This window comes from Phodopus roborovskii, unplaced genomic scaffold, assembly GCF_943737965.1.
Source record: "Phodopus roborovskii unplaced genomic scaffold, PHOROB, whole genome shotgun sequence".
Classification (NCBI taxonomy): domain Eukaryota; kingdom Metazoa; phylum Chordata; class Mammalia; order Rodentia; family Cricetidae; genus Phodopus; species Phodopus roborovskii.
In genome coordinates, this window is record NW_026126638.1 from 4716532 (window position 1) to 4739163 (window position 22632).

Here is a 22632-nt window from a genome sequence, read left to right on the forward strand (position 1 = left end):
AAGGGTCATAAGCTTAGCAATATATGCAGGTGAGAGAAAGAGAAAAACAAACAAACAAACAAACAAAAACAACAACAACAACAAAAAAACCCCAAACAAACCAAAAACCTCCCAGAGTTACAGTATTTTGGCATCATTTACAACCTCTCTTTTTAAAACATACAATTTACTGATATATATAGCAACCTCTCTCTTTTAAATAAATAATTCATTGAAATACATAAACTTACATTGGAGATACATGTTAATGAGAATATAAATCTAGAAAGAACATAAGAAGAAAGTGGATATAGGCATGGGGTGCACACCCCCCCTTAATTCTAGTGCTCAGGAGGCCAAGATGATATCTTTGTGAGTTTGAGGCCATCTTGGTCTACACAAGTCAGCTGCTGGACAGCAGGGATTGTATAAAGAGACCTTGTCTAACAAACAACAAACAAAACAGAGTAGTAACTGAGAAGTAAGAGATGGTAAACAATGAGAAAGCAATGTTAAGAGGAAGTGTGAGACCAAAACAGAAACACCTTGCATGTTAAGGTTTCTGTTTGAGGTTACAACTTAGATCCTTGCAAGTTAAGGGTTGTAATTACAAATAAGTTTCTGTTTCCTAGATCTGCAAAGTATGTTTTTCAACCTACACTAAACTTGTGACCCCATTCATATGATGCATATCCTTCCTCTTGTTCCTTCCATTTCATTGTGTTTTTCCAATATTGTGCAATAGTCAACTCTCTTGCCTCTGTGAGCATCTCATCCCTTCTATGAAAAGGAGCTCAAGAGGCCAAGATGGCTGCTCTCGAATCCCGATTTACAGTGAGACAGCTGGATGGCCACTCGCTGGTGTACTCCAAAATACAGTTTGCTTTAATTTGACAATTGTGGATTTGGTGTTTTTCTTTGAGGACAAGGAAGCCAAAAAAGTTATCCCATGGAGGAGAAAAGGGAAACGAAACAGAATTGAGGAAACCACATGGAGAGGCAATGGGAGTGAGAAGTGAGTGATAATAAATTCAACATCACAAATGTATGAGAAAAATGCATGGATATGCCATAACATGCCTCATTAATATGTTAGCTTAGGGATTAACTTAGAAAATTAAGAATGAACATCCAATATTTAAAGATGTAATGTGTGACAGACTATAAAAAGGGGAGACAAAGGCATAGGAGTAAATTAAGTATCAGCACATTTATTGCAGCCATTCTAGTATTACTAAACATGTGTTATATATTTAGGATGTCAATCATAATCTTGAATGGTTTCCTGTGGAGATCCATAAGGTCCTCTGACCTGTGGATTAGGCAGAGCAGGGGCAAGTCAAACATTGGGAATGGATGAATGGTACTGGGTGGACAGACAACCTATGATGGTAAAACCATCAATACTGGAAAAAGAGCTATATGCACTTGAGAAGGGAACTGGGCTGGACATTTGTTTGAAAATATTACTATTGGACCTTTAGCAGAGCACAGGTTTTAGATGTCAGAGCCTATATCTAATTTTACACACTGTTGTGTTAATGGGTCGCAGTACAAAACAGATGCTTGCAAATATTTAGAGTTGTATTTTATGTCTTCCTTTACTAAACAGAATGAGTGATGTTAAAAAATAAGATGCTGTCTCCATCTTACTTTAAGAATCAAATGCAACAACTGCTAGTTGTTGAAAACTGTTTGTCTTGCAAGTTTTAGCAATGAACACATTGCATCAACCTGCCACAATTTCAAGGAATTAGAGAGGTTTTAGCTCTGTGCTGACCCTAGTGTGTGTCAGGCACTTGAAGACAGCTGAACAGCATTTGAAGTTCCAGTGTGCAGCAATGAAGGAAGTTACAAGAAGTTTATGAAAGCCCATGGAGGTCAGCTGCTTCAGGAAGAAAACTATTCTGCAATTCTAGAGAGAAAACAAATATTTAAACAGTGGTTAAGAGCTGGCCTGGAACTCACTTTGCTTCCAAGTTGTGAAGCAACTTGGCACCTGAATGCTGAGTTCACAGGCATGTTCCATCATGGCTGGCTCTTTCTCTGTTTAAATAGTGAAATGCCTTTGTCTGGAGTGCCTCAGGTATTAAGAGCACTTTTTCTTGCAGACAACCTGAGTTCGGATCCCAGCACCCACATTGCATGATTCACTTCTTCCTGTTAACTCCAGTTATAGGAGACCCATTACCATCTTCTGACCTTTGTACACACCTGTATATACATTAAAAGTGGGTTATCTCTTAAAATTTCAAGTGTGCAAGACACATATATATATTCTACACATAAATTTATTACCAGATACATGGTTTTCAAATAGTTTCTTCCACTTCATGGCTTATTTGCACTTTCCTGATGGCATCTTTTCCGTAGTGCTGTATAATATCGATGGTGTCTAGGTTTTTTTTTTTATTTATTATTATTATCTATCTAAGACTGTTTCTTTCTGAAAGCACTAAAATTTGAAATCCTACATGTATATACTATATTTTGAGTTAATTTTGTATGTAAGCATCTGGTAAAAATCCAACTTTGCCCTTTTTTTTTAATTAGGACATTGAGGTTTTTTGTTTTTATTAGAATATTACAGGATGATGCGACATTGTAATGCATGAAGATAATGACTCTACTGTGAGTCAAGATAGAAAGATGGAGTTGTGTAAGGGGACACAGCAAGGGAAGACCACTCACTGAGGACTCTGAAATCTGTCTAAGAGTCAAGAATTTCAGCACAACTACAGAAACATGGTGAACATTACATCCATACAGAGAACAGTCTTTTTTCTTTCTTTCGTTGGATCAAACCCTAGGATTTACTTAAAAACAAAATAAAACAGTGATATAAAAAAGCAAGAAGATTTTCCTCTAATAGTACCAAATACCACCAAGTTACAGATCATTATACAAATCTGTACAAATCTTTAATAAAATACAACAGGGCTAGGCTTCAGAGGAAACACGAAAGAGCCGGTTCTCACTAAGAGTTCACTGTTGTCTGTAGCCATGACAAGGGGGACTGGCTGCTTCCTGCACTGTTTGCCTTCTTGGCCTCTCCTTCATACCTTGTTTCTCAAAGGAAACTTCTGCACGTTCAAATAAGGTTCTGACCTGTTAGCTGATTTTAAATTTGTGTTCGTCTTGATCTCAAAACTGCTCTGAGCTGAGAAAGACTGGATGTCCAGAACACCTGTGAGGCGCTAAGCTGTGAAACACAGTGAGGCTATGGGAAGGAATTAAACAAGATGGGAGCTGACTACATGGTCCCCAAAGCTTACTGTGATTCTTCCCTGTTCCATTTAGGCCAGAAGAAGAAAGCATGGTTACCATAGCATGGTTTTGGCAGGAAAGGGAATCTCACACCAAGTTTCCAAACAACCCTGAAATGCTCAACTATCTTGTAATGGGGAAGCAAGTCTTTGGGAATAAGTGCAGATGGGAATTGTGATATTTCTTTCTACTCCACGTCCTAACATTATTGAGGGCAATGAAGCTCCTTTCTGAGTCATAACTCCTTAACATGTGGATGTTACAGGGCTTGACCCCATTTCAGCAGAGTCTTTTTGCAATAGGTACATATCAAATAAACATGTCCAAGTGGTATGAACTACATTTGAAGGGAAGTATGTATCACCTTGGGATTTAACCTTCTCGTTTATCCAAAAACAATTAAAAGACATGTTTATAGTTAAACCACAGGTGGAGAACTTCCTGGTGAACTTTCAGTGTGTACACCTGACACAATGCACCCCAGAAAACACCTTCTGATCTTACATACTGAAGATATTTCCTGAGATGAAACCATAGAAATCCTTTGAGCGATGCAAGCTCCAAAACTATGTAAGATGGAGAGATGGCTAGGAAGTTAAGAGCTTTGGCTGCTCTTACGGAGGACCCAGGTTCAGTTCCCAGCACCCACATGGCAGCTCCCAACCATCTGCAACTCCAGTTCCAGTGGATCTGATGACCTCTTTTGGCCTCCTCTAGACCTTCATGCATATGGTGCAGAGACATACATGAAGGCAAAACATGCATACACTTAAAATATAAATATGTAAGTCAACCTTTTTTTAAAAAAAAATCATGTAAGTGTTGTAGAGACAACATACCTCTTTTGTCAGGCCATGCCTACCTCAGGGAGTGTATCACTGCTATAATTAAGCCCTATCTTCACCCCAACACCCATGCTTAAATTAATATTTTTTAAAAAAAAAATCCAAATTTGCCTGGTATTGACTTATCCTGAATTATTTTTTTTCTCTGCAGTGGAAATCAAGACTATCTCCAGTTAAAATCCACCCAAGTTGAGGTCCATTCAGGCTACTACAGCCATCTGTGTGGAACAGTATCTCCTGCTGCCACTGAAGATTGATAAACCCCCTTCCACACTGCCAACAAACCCTTATGCTCCCCTGACAGACCCTTTCCTGTATTCATATTTGCAATCTTTTATTTCCCTGTAGATTTCACAGACGCACACTTGAGACTTGTCTTTCTGAGTGTGGCCCCAGTTTTATCGATCTCCCTGTGTAGTTAATTAATTCTAAGTAGATTCTATACATATTGCAAAGACTGAGTTAATACTAGGTTCCCGATTTTCTCACCTTGGTTTGTTTAGCTGTTGAGGAAATGTCCAGTAGCCAAATGATTATTATTCTTCTGTTTTATGCTTCAGGCCAGAAGAGGAGTATATATTTATTTCAGGAAAAATGGTCCCTGTAGCATGCGGTACTTGCATCAGACAAGGTCCTCTAAAGAAACAGAAGCAACAGAATGCCTATTTTAAAGGGCATTGTGATGGATAACTTCAATTCTCAACTTGACAAACCTAGAATCCCCTTTGAAGAGAGTCCCAGTAAGGGATTTATTGTGTTGGTTGACCCAGTATCAGCTGGGTAATCCAACAAGAGTGGGATTTCTGTATGCCTGAAAGGCAGAGAACTAAGTAATGCCCAATCCAGGAAACTCAGCTGCCTCAGTATGGTACCAAAGGACTGGAAGGTTTTACCTAGTAGTTATCTAGAGTCACTGGTGCTGAGTCAAGTTGTAAGATGAAAAAAAAAAAAAAAAAAACTAGAGTTCATCATCATCACCATCACCTCCACCACCCCCATGATCCTCCTCCTCATCATCATCATCAACAACAGCAGCAGCAACAGCACTTGTTTTTCTATTCAGTCACCTGTTGGTTTTTATATACACAGTTAAGGTGTATTCCTTTGCCCCAGTTACTGTCCTACAAAACACTCTGTTGTGGAAGCAGTCACACAAACACAGGTCTGTGTTTCATAAGTTAACAATCAAGACGAACCAACTATCACAATGCACTATACCTGGATAAGGTAGCAAGGAATGAGTAACCTGGCTCATAGGTGGATAGAGGATTTGAACATATTTTTATCCAAAACAACATAAAAATGGCTGACAGGTATATAAGAATGTGCTTGACATCATGAATTACACTGCTATTTTTCAAGTTTGCAAAATACAAGCCAACACATGCAAACAGTAACTCATAGCTAGCAGAGGCAATAGGCAACAACAAGCTCTATCTTGAGCAGTATTGTACTGATTGGCTTATAACTGACTATGCAGCATTTATTTCTGTTAAGCAATGCAATTTTTTGCAATTAATTTGCATCGTAGACAGGTTTGGTATGATATGGAGCAAACATTTTCTTTCTTTCTGTGCTCTCTCTTTTCTCTCTCATTCTTTTTTATTTCTTTTGTTTCCTTCCTTCCTTTTTATTCCCAGGAGAGTAGTGATAGGAAATTCAATCTAGGGTTTTGTACATACTAGACAAGTATACTGCATTTCCAGAATTCCTTTTACCTTTTAGATTTAAGAAGGACTTCACTAAGTTGCACACACAATCCTTGTGCTTGCTCTGTTATTCAGGCAGCCCTGGAACTCTGATTCTCTTGGTCCAGCCTCTGAGGTGGGGTAGAGGCTTGTGACACCAGGGTTGGCCTGGAGTCAACATTTATCATGCTGGGTTCTACCTCCACCTCATTTACTCCATTGTTTAGCTACCATTCTACACCTCAGAAGAATCCAAATGAAGGCATAATATTCACCCCTGCTTCTGTCTGATGCTTGATTTGACCTTCTGTAACGGGCTTGCATAGCACCTAATAGTTCTATGTGCCACAGTGCATGCCCCCACCCCCTCAGGATGCTTTTGGTTCCTACCTAGAGTCACACACAAAGCTTTCTGGGTGTCACTCTGCAGGTTTTCATACATTGCCATGTGTGACCTTATGGTAGGGAACTCTGTTTATGTTTTAAGAACCATGACCTAAGAGTGTGGGTGAGTATGACGAATACAGTTAGGGTATTTTAATTGGAATCTTTCTTGTGCTGTTGTTTACTTAGAATCTTCTAGTTTTCTATGTTTCCTATCAGGAAAGGGGATATTCTGAAGAAAAACACCAGGTGACTTTCCATGAGGTACCAAGCCACTGAAACAAAATATACAAAGAATTAAACTTCCCCAGGAATCCCATGCAGCAGGAAAGGGGAAGGCTGGGGCATTGGTATCTGCTAGAGGAGGAACTTGCCTTTTAGAAAGTGATTTCACACAGTCTTGGTAAGTTATTCAACTACATTGCAGAAGAGGCTGGAAATGAAGTGTCAATGATGGGCCACACCTTGACAGGACTGCTTAGGTTATGCATGCATCTTTCTTTACACTTAGCAGTAAAAAGAATAGAATTGTAGATAGTGGCTATGTCCACATGCTCATTTATAGAAACAGACTTGGTAGGGTGAGTATTATATGTAAACACATGTGATGTATAATGAGTAAATATCTTTCACTTTCTCCTTATTTTATCACAAAACATAAGATGTATTGATTTTACTTTAGTGTTGAAATATTATTAATTTTATGTCATAGTATGTAGGTTATGGGATGCAAAGACAAAGGTCAACACCACTCTAGGATTTTGCTTGCTTTACTGGAGAAGGTGCAGCACAGTTGTGGGTTGACTATTAACTTTACCGACTAAATTCCCGTTCCTATGAGTCATACGGTACTTATCTGACAAAGTGGACGGGTGATAATTAATTTTAAATTCTACAGCCCTGGTTCAAGTTGGCTCAAGGACAGCTTGTGTGGAGGAAGCTTCTTACTTTGCAGAGTTACAGAAAACAATCATTCTTTAGTCACAGAGCAGATCAGCCTTGCTTTGGAATGACTTATTGGTATTTGAATAAAAACAAAACTCAAGCCCAAACAAACCAAAGCCCTCAGCTTCATTCTTTCCAGGATATCCTCTCAGTTGGCAGTTGAGGCTCTCACCTGTACAGAAATGGACAAGAGTTCTTATTGTTCAGTAATATATTTGTGGGCCCAACATAACCCCAACTGCCCCTCCTCTGTCATCATGTCCTGGCCCACACTTCTGGTAGAAGCCTGCTCTGCTCCCAGAGCCAGGACAACATCCTGAACTCCAGGTAATACTGCCCCCACCAACCCTGCCTGTGCTCATCCAGTAAAACTTCAACTGCTCTTCCCCTGCTAATCACTATATCCTGGGCCTACAACTCTGCCCCCCCCCATCAGAGGTCAGGGCAGCATCCTGAAAACCAAGTGAGCTATCATCCCACCCAATGCCTGCCTGCCCCACCCAACATAACCTCAATTATCTCTCTTCTCCTTGCCAACCCCAAGGACCAGGCCAACTCTCTGAAAACCAGGTAGAAGGCTCATATCCCACCAGTAGTCAGGCCAAATTCTGAACCCTGGCCAGATACATAGATAGAACTTCAGCACCAAACTTGGACAGAAACCCCATGCTGGATTAGAGACCATCCAAGCCATCAGAAGTCCAGCCCTCAACACATGCAGAGACCCTCTGCTTAACCACAGGCCACAGGATCCAGAAGACCAGAGAGGAAACAGAATCTAAGGGGAAAAAACACCCATCCTATAAAGACAAATCCAGAAATTGGCACCAAGACCTATAATCACTCCAAATCCAGGTGATTAAATGTAAGTGTAAGAATGTAAGCAACAACAGGTAGAGCAATATGTCACCATCAGAGCCCAGCCCTCCCACTACAAGCACCCCGGATATTCCAATGCAGTCAAAGCATAAAAAAATTATCTTAAAAAAAAATCCACACAGTTGCTGTCTCAATTCTTAACATCTATGCCCCAAATGCAAAGACACACACTTTTGTGAAAGAAACATTACTAAAGTTTAAATCAAATATAATACCCCACATATTAATAGTGGGAGACTTCAATACCCCACTCTCACAAATGGGCAGGTCATCCAGATAGAAACTAAATACCAAAATAATGGAACTAACAGATATTATGACTCAAATAGATCTAACGAGTATCTACAGAACATATCACCAAGACACAAAAGAATATATCTTTTTATTTTTCCCTCAGCACCTCATGGAACTTCTCCAAAACTGACCAAAGTACTTGGTTACAAAGCAAATCTCAACAGATACAAGAAAATTGAAATAACCCCCTGTATCAGATCAGCATGGATTAAAGTTGAATTTCAACAACAAATAGCCAACAAACTCATGGAAACTGGACAATTTTCTACTGTTGGCCTATTACTAGCATTTCTTATTGGCTAGCTCTGTCTTAAATATTAACCCATTTCTATCAATCTAAGTGTTTCCACATGGTCTTATCTTAGGGTACAGACCTCTGGTCTCTTGGTCCTACATGTTGAATCTCCTCCTACTTCTTCCTGAATCCTCCTTGTCTCCTAGTCCCACCTATCTTGCTTTCCTATTGGCCAACAGGGCTTTATTCATTGACCAATACAAGAAACATATTTACAGAATGACATCTCCAATCACAACATACCCAAACTTATGGGACACTTTGAAAGAAATGCTAAGAGAAAAGTTCATGAAGAAACTAGGGAATTCTCATACCAGTCACCCAACAGCACACCTGAAAGATCTACACAAAAAAAGCAGCCACACAAAAGAAGTGTAGAAGGCAGGAAATAACCAAACTCAGGGCTGAAATCAATAAAATAGAAACAAAGAAGACAATGTAAAGCATCAATGAAACAAAGAGTTTGCTCTTTGAGAAAACCAACAAGACAGACAAACCCTTATCCAAACTAACTAAAAGACAGGGAAAGAATGCCCAAATTAACAGAATCAGAAATGCAAAGGAAGATGTAACAACAGACACTGAGTAAATCCAAACAATTTAGTTAGGCCTATAATCCCCAAGGAAATAGAAGCAGTCATTAAAAGTCTCCCAACTTTTGGGCCTTGGTGGCACACACCTTTAATCCCAGCACTCGGAGGCAGAGGCAGGTGGATCTCTATGAGTATGAGGCTAACACACTCTACAGAGAGAGTTCCAGTACAGACATGGCTGTAACACAGAGAATCCCTGCCTTGAAATATCAGTCTCCCAACCAAAAGAGCTCCAGGACCAGATAGTTTCAGCATAGAATTCTGCCAGACATTAAGAGAAGAACTACTACCAATATTCCTCAAATTATTCCACAAAATAGAAACAAAGAACATTGCCATATTCTTTTTATGAGGTGACAGTCACCCCCCATACAGAAACCACACAAAGATTTAACAACAGAAAAAACAATTACAGAATTACAGATCAATCTCCCTCATGAACATAGATTGAAAAAACTCAATAAAGTACTTGCAAATGGAATTCAAGAACACACCAAAAAGATTATCTAGCACAATTATGTGGGCTTCCTTCCAGAAATGCATTCAACACACAAAAATATGTCAATGTAATCCACCAAATAAACAAACTGAAAGAAAAACACACACACACACACACACACACACACACACACACACACATGAACATAGCATTAGATGCTGAAAAAGCCTTTAACAAAATCCAACACCCCTTCATGATAAAAGTCTTGGAGAGATAAGGGATGCTAGGGACATACATAATTATAGAAAAAGCAATAAACAGCAAACCATTAGCCAACATCAACTTAAATGGAGAAAAATGTAAAGCGATTCCACCAAAATCAGGAACAAGACAGGGTATCCACACTCTCCAGACCTATTCAATATAGGCTTTGAAGTTCTAGATAGAGATAGATAAGAGAAGTAAATGAGACTGAGGGCATATAAATCAGAAAGGAAGAAGTGAAAGAATCCCTGTTTGTAGATGATATGATAATATACATAATTGACCCCCAAAATTCTACCAGGAAACTCCTACAGCTGGTAAACACTTGTAGTGAAGTGACTGGATGCAACATTAACTCAAAAGAATCAGTAGCCCTCCTATAGTCAGTCATACACAAATGACAAATGGGCTGAGAAAGAAGTCAGGGAAACAACACCCTTCACAATAGCTACACATAATATAAAATATTTTGTTGTAATACTAACCAAACAAATGAAAGACTTGTATGACCAAAATTTCAGATCTTTGAAGAAAGAAATTGGGGAAGATGTCAGAATATGGAAAGAGCTCCCATGCTCATGGATCAGCAGAATTAACAGTAAAAATGGCCGTCTTACCAAAAGCAATCTACTGAACTGCCAGAATTAACAGTAAAAATGGCTGTCTTACCAAAAGCAATCTACTGAACTGCCAGAATTAACAGTAAAAATGGCCGTCTTACCAAAAGCAATCTACTGAACTCCCAGAGATAGCATCATCCCAGATTTCAATGCTACAGTAATAAAAATTACTTGGTATTGGCATTACAGACAGGTAGAGCAATGGAATCAAATCAATGGCCCAGATGTAAATTCACTTATCTATGGACAGCAACAAAGCAAAAATTATACATGAAAAAATGAAATCATCTTCAAAAATGGTGCTGATATGTAGAAGAATGCAAATAGATCCATATCTATCACCTTGCACAAAACTCAAGTCCAAATTTTTCAGACTTCAACATAAATTTAGATACACTGAACCCTATAGAAAAGAAAGTGGGGGAGTAGCCTTGAATGCATTGGAATGGGAGGCAACTCCCTAAATAGAACACCAATAGCAGAGGCACTAAAATTTACAACTAATAAGTGAGACAGCATAAAACTGAAAAACTTCTGTAAGGCAAAAGACTGTCAATAGTACAAAATAGTTGCCTGAATGGGAAAAAATCTTCACCATCCCCACAACTGACAGATGGCTGATTTCCAAAATTATAAATAAGAAACAAGACATCAAGAAACAAACAAACCAAATAATCCAATTAAAAAATGGGATACAGATCTAAACAGAAATCTTAACAGAAGAATCTCAAAGGGCAGAGAAACACTTAAAGAAAGAAATGGTGAACATCCTTAGCCATCAGGGAAATGCAAATAAAAACAACTGAGATTCCACCTTATACCTGGCTAAGATCAAAAACAGAAGTGACAGCTCATGCTGGAAAGGATGTGGAGCAAAGGGAGCACCCCTCCATTGCTTGTGGAAGTGCAAACTTTATACAGTCACTTTGGAAATCAATATGGCCATTTCTCAGATAATTGGGAATCAATCTACCTCAAGTCTTAGCTATACCACAATTGAGCATATACCCAAAGGATGCTCAATCATGCCACAAGGACTCTTGTTCAACTATGCTCATAGCAACTTTATTAGTAATAGCCAAAATCTGGAAACAACATATATATCCTTCAACTGAAAAATGGATAAAGAAATATATATTTACTCAACGGAGTATTACTCAGCTGTTAAAAACGACACCATGAAATTCAAAAGTGCTGTGGAACAATCTTTGTACACTGTAAATATGCATTGCTCTAATTGTTAATAAAAAGCTGATTAGCCAATGGCTAGGTAAGATTTTGGGGGCAGAAAGAATTCTGGGAGGAAAGAGGACAGCAAAGCAGAGATTAAACAAGAGGTGCAAGGTGAAAGAGAAGTAACATCATGTGACAGCATGTAGGTTAATAGAAATGGGTCAATTTAAGTATAAGAGCTGGTCAGTAACAAGCCTGAGTTATTGACAGAGTATTTATAATTAATATTAAGTCTCTGTATATCTATTGGGGAGCTGGTGGTCCTGACAATGGACCACCTATACAATGACAAATGGATGGTAACCCAGACCCAGAAAAACAAATGTGGTATGTACTCACTCATAAGTGGATACTAGCTGTAAAGTAAAAGATAATCATACTACAATCCACAGGCCCAGGGAGACTAAGTAACAAAGAGGGGGCATTCAAATCTCATGGGAAGGGGAAAAAGAAGAGCTTTTGTGTGTGGCCTGGGGTTGTTAAGGGTGGAAACAGATGGGGGTGGGGTAGGGAAATAGTATGGACAGAGTTGACTGGAAAGGGGGCAGCATTTCAGGGTCAGATAGAAACCTTGTACAAGAGAATCCCCCAGGAATCTACAATGATGCCCCCAGCTGATACTCCTAGCAATAGGAAATACTTATCCTGAAATGGCCATCTCCTGTGATGAGGTAAGACTTCCAGAGGAGGGACTGAGACACCAACCCAGCCACATTATCTGTGACCTACAGTCTGCCCTTCTTTAGCATGTTCTGGGGTAAGGGTGACACTGAGATTGTGGTGGCCAACCAATGACCAGTCCAGCCTGAGACCTATATCACAAGAGGGACCCTATGCCTTAAACTTCCTGGATCACCAGGATCCAGAGGCTGGATGACCCAGAGACCTAGGATAGAATCAAACAGGACTGAGAGGGAAATAATGTCAGTGTAATGATGCCTAATGGTATTCTGTTATTCTCATAGATTGGTGCCCAGCCCAACAGTCATCACACAGGCTTTATCCAACAACTGGTGGAAACAAATGCAGAGACCCATAGTCAAACCTTAGGTCTAGCTCAGAGAATCCTGCTAAAGAGAGGGAGGAAACAGTTGGAGCCAGAGGGGTCAAGGTCATAACAAAAAGACCCCACAGAAACAACTAACCTGGGCTCATAGGAGCTCACAGAGACTAAACTGACAACTGGGGAGCCTGCATGGGACTGACCTAGGTGCTCCACATACATGTGACAGTTGTGTAGCTTGTTCTTTTGGGACTCCCTAATAGTGAGAGAAGGAACTGTCTCTGACTCTTTTGCTGACTTTGGGACCCTATTCCTCATACTAGGTTGCCTTGTCCAGTCTTAATACAAAGCAATGCTTAGTTTTATCTTGATATATCATGTTTTGTCAATATCCATGACAGGTCTGCTCTTTTCTGAATAGAACACGAAGAAGGTTCGGTAGTGGAGGGACAAAGGGGGAGATGGGGGAAAGACTGGGAGGAGAGAAGGCAAGGGAAACTGTAGTCAGGATATAAAATAAATAAACAAATATTCAAAATCTATTTGCTGGACTCTCTCATGGTGGATGAGAGGGACATCTGTCTTCTATCTAACTTTTTCTTCTTTAAGAGTTGAACTAACTTTCAGCTTTTTATAAACTGAGCTGGGATCTTGGGGGAAAGCTACAATCATCAACAGTCCACATGTATGGTGTGATCCTAGGTGTGTTGACATTAGTTGGCAGGTAAGGTGGGCTTCAATGAGAAAGCCCTCAGTTTATCCCACCAGACCTCAGCTGGACAGCTATTGCGTGCTCAGGATACTATTAGGCTCTGGTACAACAACATCAGGAAGACAGCATAATCTTTGTTTCCATATCTTTTGCTTTTACAGCTTACTCATTTTAAAAACAATAAAAGAAGGAAATAACATAGATTTTTATGCTTTTATGTAGAACCCTCTGATCCTCCCCTCTGCTTTCCTGTGCGAGCTGAGTCAAGGGCACACACACACACACACACACACACACACACTCACTCACCACATGTCCTTCTATGACCTTGGCAGCGGCTCCAGGTTTTTTCCCAGACTTGTTTATTCAAACTCAAGCCAAGTGCCTAAATAAATCCAGAAATATGAAGCAGTTTCCCATTTGTTTGGCTGAGGGCCATGACTGTAGCCCTGAAGCTTTCATACAAACCCTAGGCCTTAGCTCTCTTACCACAGCAGCATACCTAAACAAAGATCACATTTGTCTTGCTCTCTCCAGGATAGCTCACAACAGTCTTGTCTTGCTTATACATCACCTTGGATTTTAGGGATTTTTATTTTCTTGTCACCTAACTTCTCAGGATGATTGAGAAATGACTCATGGAAACTTTCTGGCTGTAATTTTTGGGATAGTCCCATCTATTGAATTATACAAAAACAAACAAGATTAAGGATCAGTTTCGTTTTCCTGGATACGGGTGTAGTTCCCAGAGCTGTGTATTTCCCACAGAGCTGCATATCCAGCCTGCTTTTTACTTGGTTTTCTGAGGAATGTTCTTCAGTGAGTTGTTCAGACAGGCCTTGAATTCACTCTGCAGCTCAGGCAAGCAACACTTGACTAATGTTTCTGACAGTGCAGTTTGAAGCAAAAAAATATTCATGTACTGTTCTTGATAGACCTCTGTGAAACAAGGTATCAAAATTTATTATTCCCCTACTTAATATAACCATGGAATTAAAAGCCTGGGAAATTTTCTGGCACAAAGGAGGAGGTGCAGTTCAAGTCTGTGGAATGGAAAAAATTCTGTTTTAAAGAAAAACAGGGTAAAGTAACTTGTCAAAGGATGTTACACCAATCTTTGATGCTATAATAAAATCCCTGAGAATGGAAACTTATAAAGAGAAAAGGCTCATTTGGTAGAGGTTGCGTAGGTTTCAGACTATGGCTGATTGGCCCTATTGCTTCTGGGCCTGTGCTAAGGCAACAGGACAGGATGGGAAATTACAGGGTTGATCAGCACTACTCCCTCCCCAGTCAAGATGGGAAAGGTAGAGAGACAAAGCCCTTACACAATCTGCCAAAACCACAGTGCCAGTGGGCCTTCCTGTAAAGAGGCTGGAAACTGTTCAAAGACTGGCAGATATGGACAGTAGTGGTGTGCAGGTGTTGCAGGTCTAGAGGCTAACTGCCCTATATCAGACTACCTCTAGCCCTGAATTCCTGGATCACCTCTCACATCCTATGAGAAATAGGTAAAAACCTCTTGGAATGCATTTCCTTAGCAGACTACTAGTTCCCCCCAAGCTAATGCCATCAGAAGGTACCTGAGGCCTCTAGAAGAGATTCCTGTTTCCTCTCTCTCTGGTGTCCCTGCTGGTGTATTTTAAACTCACCTGGACTTCTGTGTCTCTTTGTTCTGCAAAAGTATAAAACTCCTCAAAGCTGTTTCCATATTGGACCATGGAATTTGGGGTAACCTAAGTCTGTGTTCCTGGGCTCTTGTCACTCACAATGGTTCCATAGTAAACTACCTCCTAGAGGGTAAGTTCTGTGTTTTTGCATTGATCCCAGTGACTTAACTTTCTCCCAGTAGACCCCCAGATTTGAGAGTTTCTTCCACTTCCCTATTAGCATTGTCCCAGGCTGCCTAGCAAGGTACATAGGTCTCCGGGAGACATTCAATATTCAAACTTAGCAGAGGTTATTTGGAAACTGTTTGATCCCCTTTAAAAAAAAAAAAAAAAACCCAAAATTACAACAAAAGACAAAAGCCAACAACCCTGAAACTAGTTTTCTGCAGAATTTATTATCCTAACACAGTTATAGGCACTTAAAAGTAAGCCCTAATTTATTGAATTGTTTGGTGGCTGATATTCACTCCTTTGAGCCCTTTGAGTAGGTCCTTACCTTCCAAGTTTTATGTTTATAGAACTAGCCATTTCATCCCAGGAAGCAGGGAGAAGCAGTTGTGTAAGCTTCCCCTAGAACTAGAACGGGAAATTCCTGTTTTGGGAAGCCTTGGGCTCTGGTGAATAAGAACCAGTTGCCACAGGCGGAAAGTTGCTCTGAGCTTAGGCAGACAAGGGTAGCTTGCTGGGAAAAGCAGAGGTGTTGTGGGCAGACTTGAGTGACAGCCACAGGGAGGTTTTGTTTGGCTCTCTGCTGGTAGAAAGGCATGCTGTGCTTTATTACACATGTGTGAGCAGGAACGAAAAGTACCGAACTCTGTCAGAGACCATAAACTTTGATGTTGTTGGCAGCGGTGTCTGGAACGTTAAGTTCTAGTGTGGTTTGGGGTTTTTTTTCTGTTCTGCATTCACAGTGACTTACTTTTGGACTCTGCATTTAATTGTTTCTCAAACTTTATGCAAAAATCCCAACATCTTTCTTTGTTACTGAGTGTATCTCTCCCGCTTAAAAATGTGCTCAGGATAGCTTTTAAGACTCAGTTTACATACACTTTTTTTTTTAAGCCTTAAGTCATGGATTTGCTTGTTTGCTCTCTCTCTCTCTCTCTCTCTCTCTCTCTCTCTCTCTCTCTCTCTCTCTCTCTCTCGTATCATGACCAAAGTTTGCTCTTCTTCCTTTCCTCCCATTCCCTCTCTCCTTCCTGCACCTCTTCCCCACTCCCCCTGTTTCTGTTCAGAAAGAGGCAGGCATTCCATGGGTATCAACAAAACATGGCTTATCAAATTATGGTAAGACTAAGCACCTCCCCTTGTATTAAGGCTGGACAAGGATGAAGAGTCTGGTTCCCAGAGCCAGCCAAAGCATTAGAGACAGCCTCTGCTCCCACTCTTATGACTCTCACAAGTAGAGTGCCTAGGTCTGTCCCTTGCATGCTGCCCGGTTGTCAGTTCAGGCTCTGTGAGTTCCTATGAGCCTAGGTGTAGGTTTTCTTGTGATGTCCATGACCCCTCTGGTTAGTACAACCACCCCCTCCCTATCTTCAGCAGGATTACCTGAGCTGGGCCTAAGGTTTGGCTGTGGGTCTCTGCATCTGTTTCCACCAGTTACTGGATGAAGGCTCTCTGATGATGACAATGGGAGTCGTTGCCAATGCCAGTTCAGGCTACATGCCCACTCTTGTTAGGAGTCTGTCTTCAGAGGCACAGCTATTCAGCTACAAGAAAACAGAATCATCCGTCTGGATTCCTGGGAGATTCCCTGGCATCATGTTTCTCTTTCATCATTCTTCCCCTCTACGCCATCCCCACCCAACCTAATTCCTACTTCCTATCCCTACCTGCCCCCAGTCCTGGTGGTTTTCCTTAACCATATTGGGTTATACCAAAACCAACTACAATTTAGATGGAGTCAGTTATAGCTAGTTGTTTTATATATCTATGATGTATTGTTACGTATTACTTTTTCTTTTGTCACAGAAGGGAATAACATAAGTGCAAAGTAAAGCCTTCCCTCCAGTGAAGTTGGTACCATGGCATCTTCAGTCAGCTACTAGATTCATTTGGATAATAGGCTGTGACTGCAGTAGCAGCAACAGCATGCTTTTCTAAAAATATATTTGAAAGGTATCCTCCGAGGATGTCATATGCAAGGTACGATGTATTTTGGTGACAGTCTTCACAGCCCACCTCCAGCTCTTCTGCTCCTGTCTCTTCTCCCTTCCCGTTTCACACCCCCTTCATAGCTGTGCCCCTGAAGAAAGCTGACTTTGCCTCTCCTGGCACCGCTGCCATTAGCTTCTCAGCAAGGGGTGGGATCTCCCCAGCTCCTCTCCTACCCAAGCTTCCAGTCTCTTTATTTTCTGATCACAGATGGACAAAGCTGATCTCCACCGTCCTCTGGTGGCTACATTCAAGTGTGGTGAGAAGAACCTCAGTGGAGGGTGGGGAGGGGGGCTTTCCCGAAATTGTGAAGAATGTCAAATGTGATTCTACTTCTTTTCTTCGGCATCATTTCTACCCTCCCTACATCTAAGTTCCCACTTTGGAACTGTGAGTCTGCCCTGTCAGGATTACCTCTTTTTTTTTTTTTTTTTTTTTTTTTAACCAAGGTTGCAAGCACCAGAATTTCTCCATCTGTCACTCCACCCAAACCTTGGCCCACAACCTCTCACATAACCGGCCCCGTTTGTATAAGGGTACCATCTGCAAAGGGCAGGCTGCTTTAAAAAAAAAAAAAAAATAACCACAGCTGCTTCATTCTTAAAGAATTACAAAAGTGACTGAACAGTGCTACTCCAACCCATCCCAGTGGCTGGGTTTTCTTGAATTCGATTCTTCTTGTCATGGCGTCTTCAAATTCGTATGTGTTGATCTGCTGTATAGCATGATGGGTTTGATTTAAAAAAAGAAAGAAAAAAAACCTGTTTATGGGTGTGTGGAGTACATCCAGAGTGAGAGTCACACGTGGTGTAGATAAGACATTCTGAGTAAAACCCACCCCGAGATTAACATCTGTATTTCGCTTCTGTTTCCAAATGAAAGCAGAGGTCTCTGTGAAACCACCAAAAAAGGCGACACAAAGTTGCAGTTGGAGGAAGCGCTGCACCTCTCTGCTTTATCATGCATTATCTTCAGGGAGAAGGGAGTGATGTGATTCCAGGGTCTGAGTAGTCCTTTATGTCCAACTGAACCGGCCCCTTTCCTTCCCAGCCCCTTTCCTTCCTGGCCCCTTTCCTTCCCAGCCCCTTTCCTTCCCCGCCCCCTCAGCCCCCCAGCTTTCTCTGCACTGGTGGTGCGGCCTGTGGGACAGGACTTGACGGGGAGGGAAGGGCATATGTTTCTTGGCTCCCATACTCAGAGCTATGCTGGGATGTGTTTTCTTTGTCCTACCATCAGGCAGCTGAGCAGAGAGAAAAGGGGTTGGGGCAAAGAAAGTAAGTGACTTTACCAAAATAAATAAATAAATAAATAAAAATAAATTCTCAGTATGAAAAAAAGTGAGGGTTCCTTCCACCTCTCATTTCGGGATGGAGGGATTCTGAGGGCATCCTTGGGTAGGGAAGGGTGGCAGAGCAGGTTAGCGGCCATGTTTTACCTTTCCTTCCTTTGTTTCTGGCCAGAAATGTTGTTTCACAATGGACCTAGACCCCATGAAGATTCAGAAGCGGCTTACAAAGGTCATTAGATTTTTCTGAGGCCTGCAAATCTAGAGAATCGGTAGTCACTGTGGTAACCACCTAGATGGGGCCTCTCTCTAGAGTTTAGTGTCCAGGCAAAGGTCAGTCCATTTCAAGGACTGGGAAGGGAGTGTTTTCTGAACTTTGCTGGGAACAACTCTCCAAACTGATGGCACTGATGAACTGTCAGCCTCTCTCCATCCTTTGAATCTTTTCCTTGCTGGGGGAGCAGTCAAGCCTCACTGTCACTCAGAAACAGGGGTCCGAGATTCAGAATCAATGAGTCAGGAAGAGGAACAGAGAAAGGGGTCCATTGGCCCCAAGTTCATCTTTCGTGTCACAAGACTTTAGACTTAAGTAGGCAGAATTAGGGAACTGGAACTTCTGCAAACCACTGGAAGAAACGGAACTGAGCTGTTGACCAAGCCCAGCAGAGCATGAAGGAACCGAGAGTGGTTGGGCCGGAAATCCTCTGGCCCTTGAGGCCGTTCTTCCTCTTTGAAACCCCAAGCTGATGGCAGGGTTTTTTTTTTTTTTTTTTTAAGACATCCTCAATTTCTGTGCTCCCCAAATAGGCCTTCCACTTAAACCCCTTATGTTTCCATCATTACTCTTCCTTGGAATATGTCAGAACCTCAGAGTCCAGTTACAGTATGAGGCCCAGGCCTCCTATTACAATGTGACCCACCAATTCCAACGCTAGTGTCCCAAGCTCCACTGCATGTGCTTGCCCACACCCAAGGGCAGTAGTGGATTCCATGAGAGCTGATTAAACAAATCAGGGAATTCATGAATCAGGCACAACGGGAGTAGACTCAGCCATTTCACTGCAGAGAAGAGCAAATGCATAGGTTATCATACCTGTCTCGTAAACCGTGTCCCTCATGGCTGGTTTTACTTGACAATTTAACACAACCTAGACTCATTGGCAAAGGGAGGTTTTGTGTGGAAGTATCTACATTAGTTTGGCGTGTGGGTACATCTGAAGGAGACTGAGGTGAAAAGCCCTCCCACTCTAGATGACATCATCCTCTGGGCAGGGGATTTGGAACTATAAGAGGGTGGAGAAACTGAGCGGAGAATTAGCGGGAGGGTATCACTTCATGGTTCATTCTCTCCACTGTGAATGTAATGTGAACAGCTGATTCAAACACCTGCTGCCTTGAATTCTCTTCAATGATGGGCTGTGCAGTGGTCTGAATGAGAGAAGTCTCCTATAGGCTGCTCATGTGTCAGAACACTTGGTCCCTAGGTGGGCACGATGTTTGGGGGGAGGTTATGGAACCTTTAGGAGCTGTGACCTTGATGTTTTGGTTATAAGAGATTTTAACCAATGAATGGAGGAGGCAAAACAAATCAGGCAAGGACACCAACACACACGCGTGGCTGTGAAAATCCACAATTGGGCCTGTAAACATGCCACCCTGTGTCCTTCAAGAGAAATATGGGTGCTTTCCTCAATTTTGGCTTGGAAATTTGGCCAATATAAGAAAGGGGGGGGGGGAGGCAAGACGCACAGTAAAAGCTGCCTCTTATACCAAGAATCATCGGGCCTATCAACAACTACAGACCCGACAAAAGCCCTGAAGTGAAGGTAGCTGAGCTGACTCAAAGGGCTCCGCTCCCAGGGCCCCAAAACCTGAGTTTCATTCCTAGGACTCACATGTGGCAGAAAAGGATAACCAATGTAAACAGACGCCTGCACGGGCGTCCACACATGCACACGTGGAATTCCAAGCATGTATATAGATATGTTGACAACTGGAGGGACTACTCACCCTGAGAAGGGAGCATCAGGTGTGCCTTGCAGGGAGCATGAGAGCGGCCGGGCTAGTCTGTGCAGGGACTAGCATGAGAGCCACTGCCACACATCACAGAGATGCGGAAGCCGCTTCATCTGCACTTTTGCAGATGTTACAAGCAGCTTATACCTCAGATGGGGGTTTCGAGCCCCTCAGTTCTTCTTTCTCTTCGTCTTCCTTCCTTCTCCTCCACACCCACTGCTCCTTCAGAGCAAAGAACACCAAGAGGAGTGAAAGGAAGAGAGATGGCTCAGCCGTTAAGGGAGCTCGCTTTCCTTCTAGAGGACAGTTTGCTGCCAGGCACTCCCTTTAGTCAGCTTACAGCCATTTGCTAGCCCAGTGCCCTCTGCTGAGCACACAGCCATACACAGGAAGCTCCTCCCCTCCTCTTCCCGCCTCTCCCCTCTCTCCCCTCCTCTCTCCTCCCCTCCCCCTCCCTGCCCTGTTTTCTCCCCCCTCCCAATATAACTAAAATTGGACCCTAAAAGAGCCCCAAAGGTCATCTTCACCTGCCAAAACTAACGCTGCTCAGAGTCCTACTCAGAATGGCCAACACTGCAGAAAGTTGAAGAAGCTTACATCTACTGCGGGCCCCTCCCCAGAGCAAATTATTTTTCTTTCAAGTGGAAATAACCAAGTCTCCTCCATCAGCACCACTAATAACCCGAACAAAACACAAAACAACTAAGGATGGCACTGGTTGGAACCCATGGGCATCTATCTCTGTCCCTCAGATAACTCTGCATTCCCACTCACCAGTCTTCACTAGTCCAGGTGTGATCAGCTTCTCTCTGTAGGGAGAATGCTGCACTCTCGGGAAAACACACCGTGCCTTTCTCAAGTAGTATCCCAAGAAGTGCATTTGCTAAGCCTTCAGTTAAAACAGGAAGAGAAGAAGTAACCTGCCAAAGATCTAAAGCTTCCCACAGCTCAGGAAATCGCTCCGTTTACAACGAACACAAATTCTAATTAACACACCCAGCCATCATTCTCAAGTTTTTTCTTAAGCTTGTCATTTGCTGCCTATAATCAATCCATCTAGAGAGTACACTGCCAAAGTGGATGCAGCTACTGCTGCTTCCGAAGGAAAAGTTCATTCACACAGAATGACTAAGAATATAGTCGAGGTGCAAATCCCAGATTCGAGACAACACCTGCTAACATTGCGCCTCTGCTTCCCTAATAAGCTTGGTAGCATTTGAAAAGATTTGCAAATGTAATTATTTATGTTTATTTAAAACATGCAAGATTTTGTACTTTTTTTTTTAAATGGTCAAACAATCAGTATTTAATTTTTAATTTATTTCCATAAAACTTGAATACCTTGCTGGACATGATGACATGTCTTTAATCCCACATGATGACATAAATCTTTAATCCCATCACTCAGGAGTCAGAGGCAGGGGGATCTCTGAGAGTTGAGGCCAGCTAGCTCTACATAAAATGAATTCCACTTTATCCAGGGCTACATGTTGAGGCCTGTTTAAAAAAACAAACAACACTAAGCCTTGAATGTCCTACTTTAGAACTTTAAGACTAGGGTGACATTCTTTCTCACCTCCTGTTGATTGTACTTTCTACTTTGTTGATTGACTTGTGTCTTCCACAGTTGTGAGCTCAAACAAAAGACAGACTAAGCTTGTATTTGCATGATGCATTAACAGCTAGGTAAGAATACACATGTGTCTTATTTGTTACCTCCCTGAAAACTCTTTCTTTGTAGACATTGACAACTTTATATATTTTGTGTGTATATATATATATATACATATACATATGTATATATATATTATTTATTTTATGCATGTTTTATTTTACATATTATATATTTACATTTTGTATTTATTTTTATATTTATATATTGTATTTATTTCATGTGTTTTTTTAAATTTTTGCATATTTTATAGTTCATGCTTATTTTTATATATTTTTTCTTTTTTAAAAATTTAAATTAGAAACAATCTTATTTTATATTAATCCCAGTTCCCTCTCCCTCCCATTCTCCAGAACCCCCCCACCAACCCCCATGCCATCCCTCTTCTGCTC

At 41.4% G+C, this 22632-nt stretch overlaps 1 long non-coding RNA gene across 3 annotated transcripts; it reads right to left on the reverse strand.

Moving 5' to 3' along the window:
* Positions 1–1098: 1098 nt before the first annotated feature.
* Positions 1099–21403, reverse strand: LOC127213028 (uncharacterized). 3 transcript variants are annotated; one of them, XR_007833606.1, is made up of 6 exons: positions 21343–21403; positions 20563–20790; positions 19473–19611; positions 16662–16822; positions 4581–4727; positions 1099–1291 (listed from the first exon to the last, which is right to left on the reverse strand). It is a non-coding gene; the product is annotated as an uncharacterized LOC127213028 (long non-coding RNA). The 3 variants fall into 3 exon arrangements; XR_007833605.1 differs by lacking the exon at positions 1099–1291 and having other exon boundaries at positions 3813–4727; XR_007833607.1 differs by lacking the exons at positions 1099–1291; positions 19473–19611 and having other exon boundaries at positions 3813–4727.
* Between the last annotated feature and the right edge of the window lie 1229 nt (positions 21404–22632).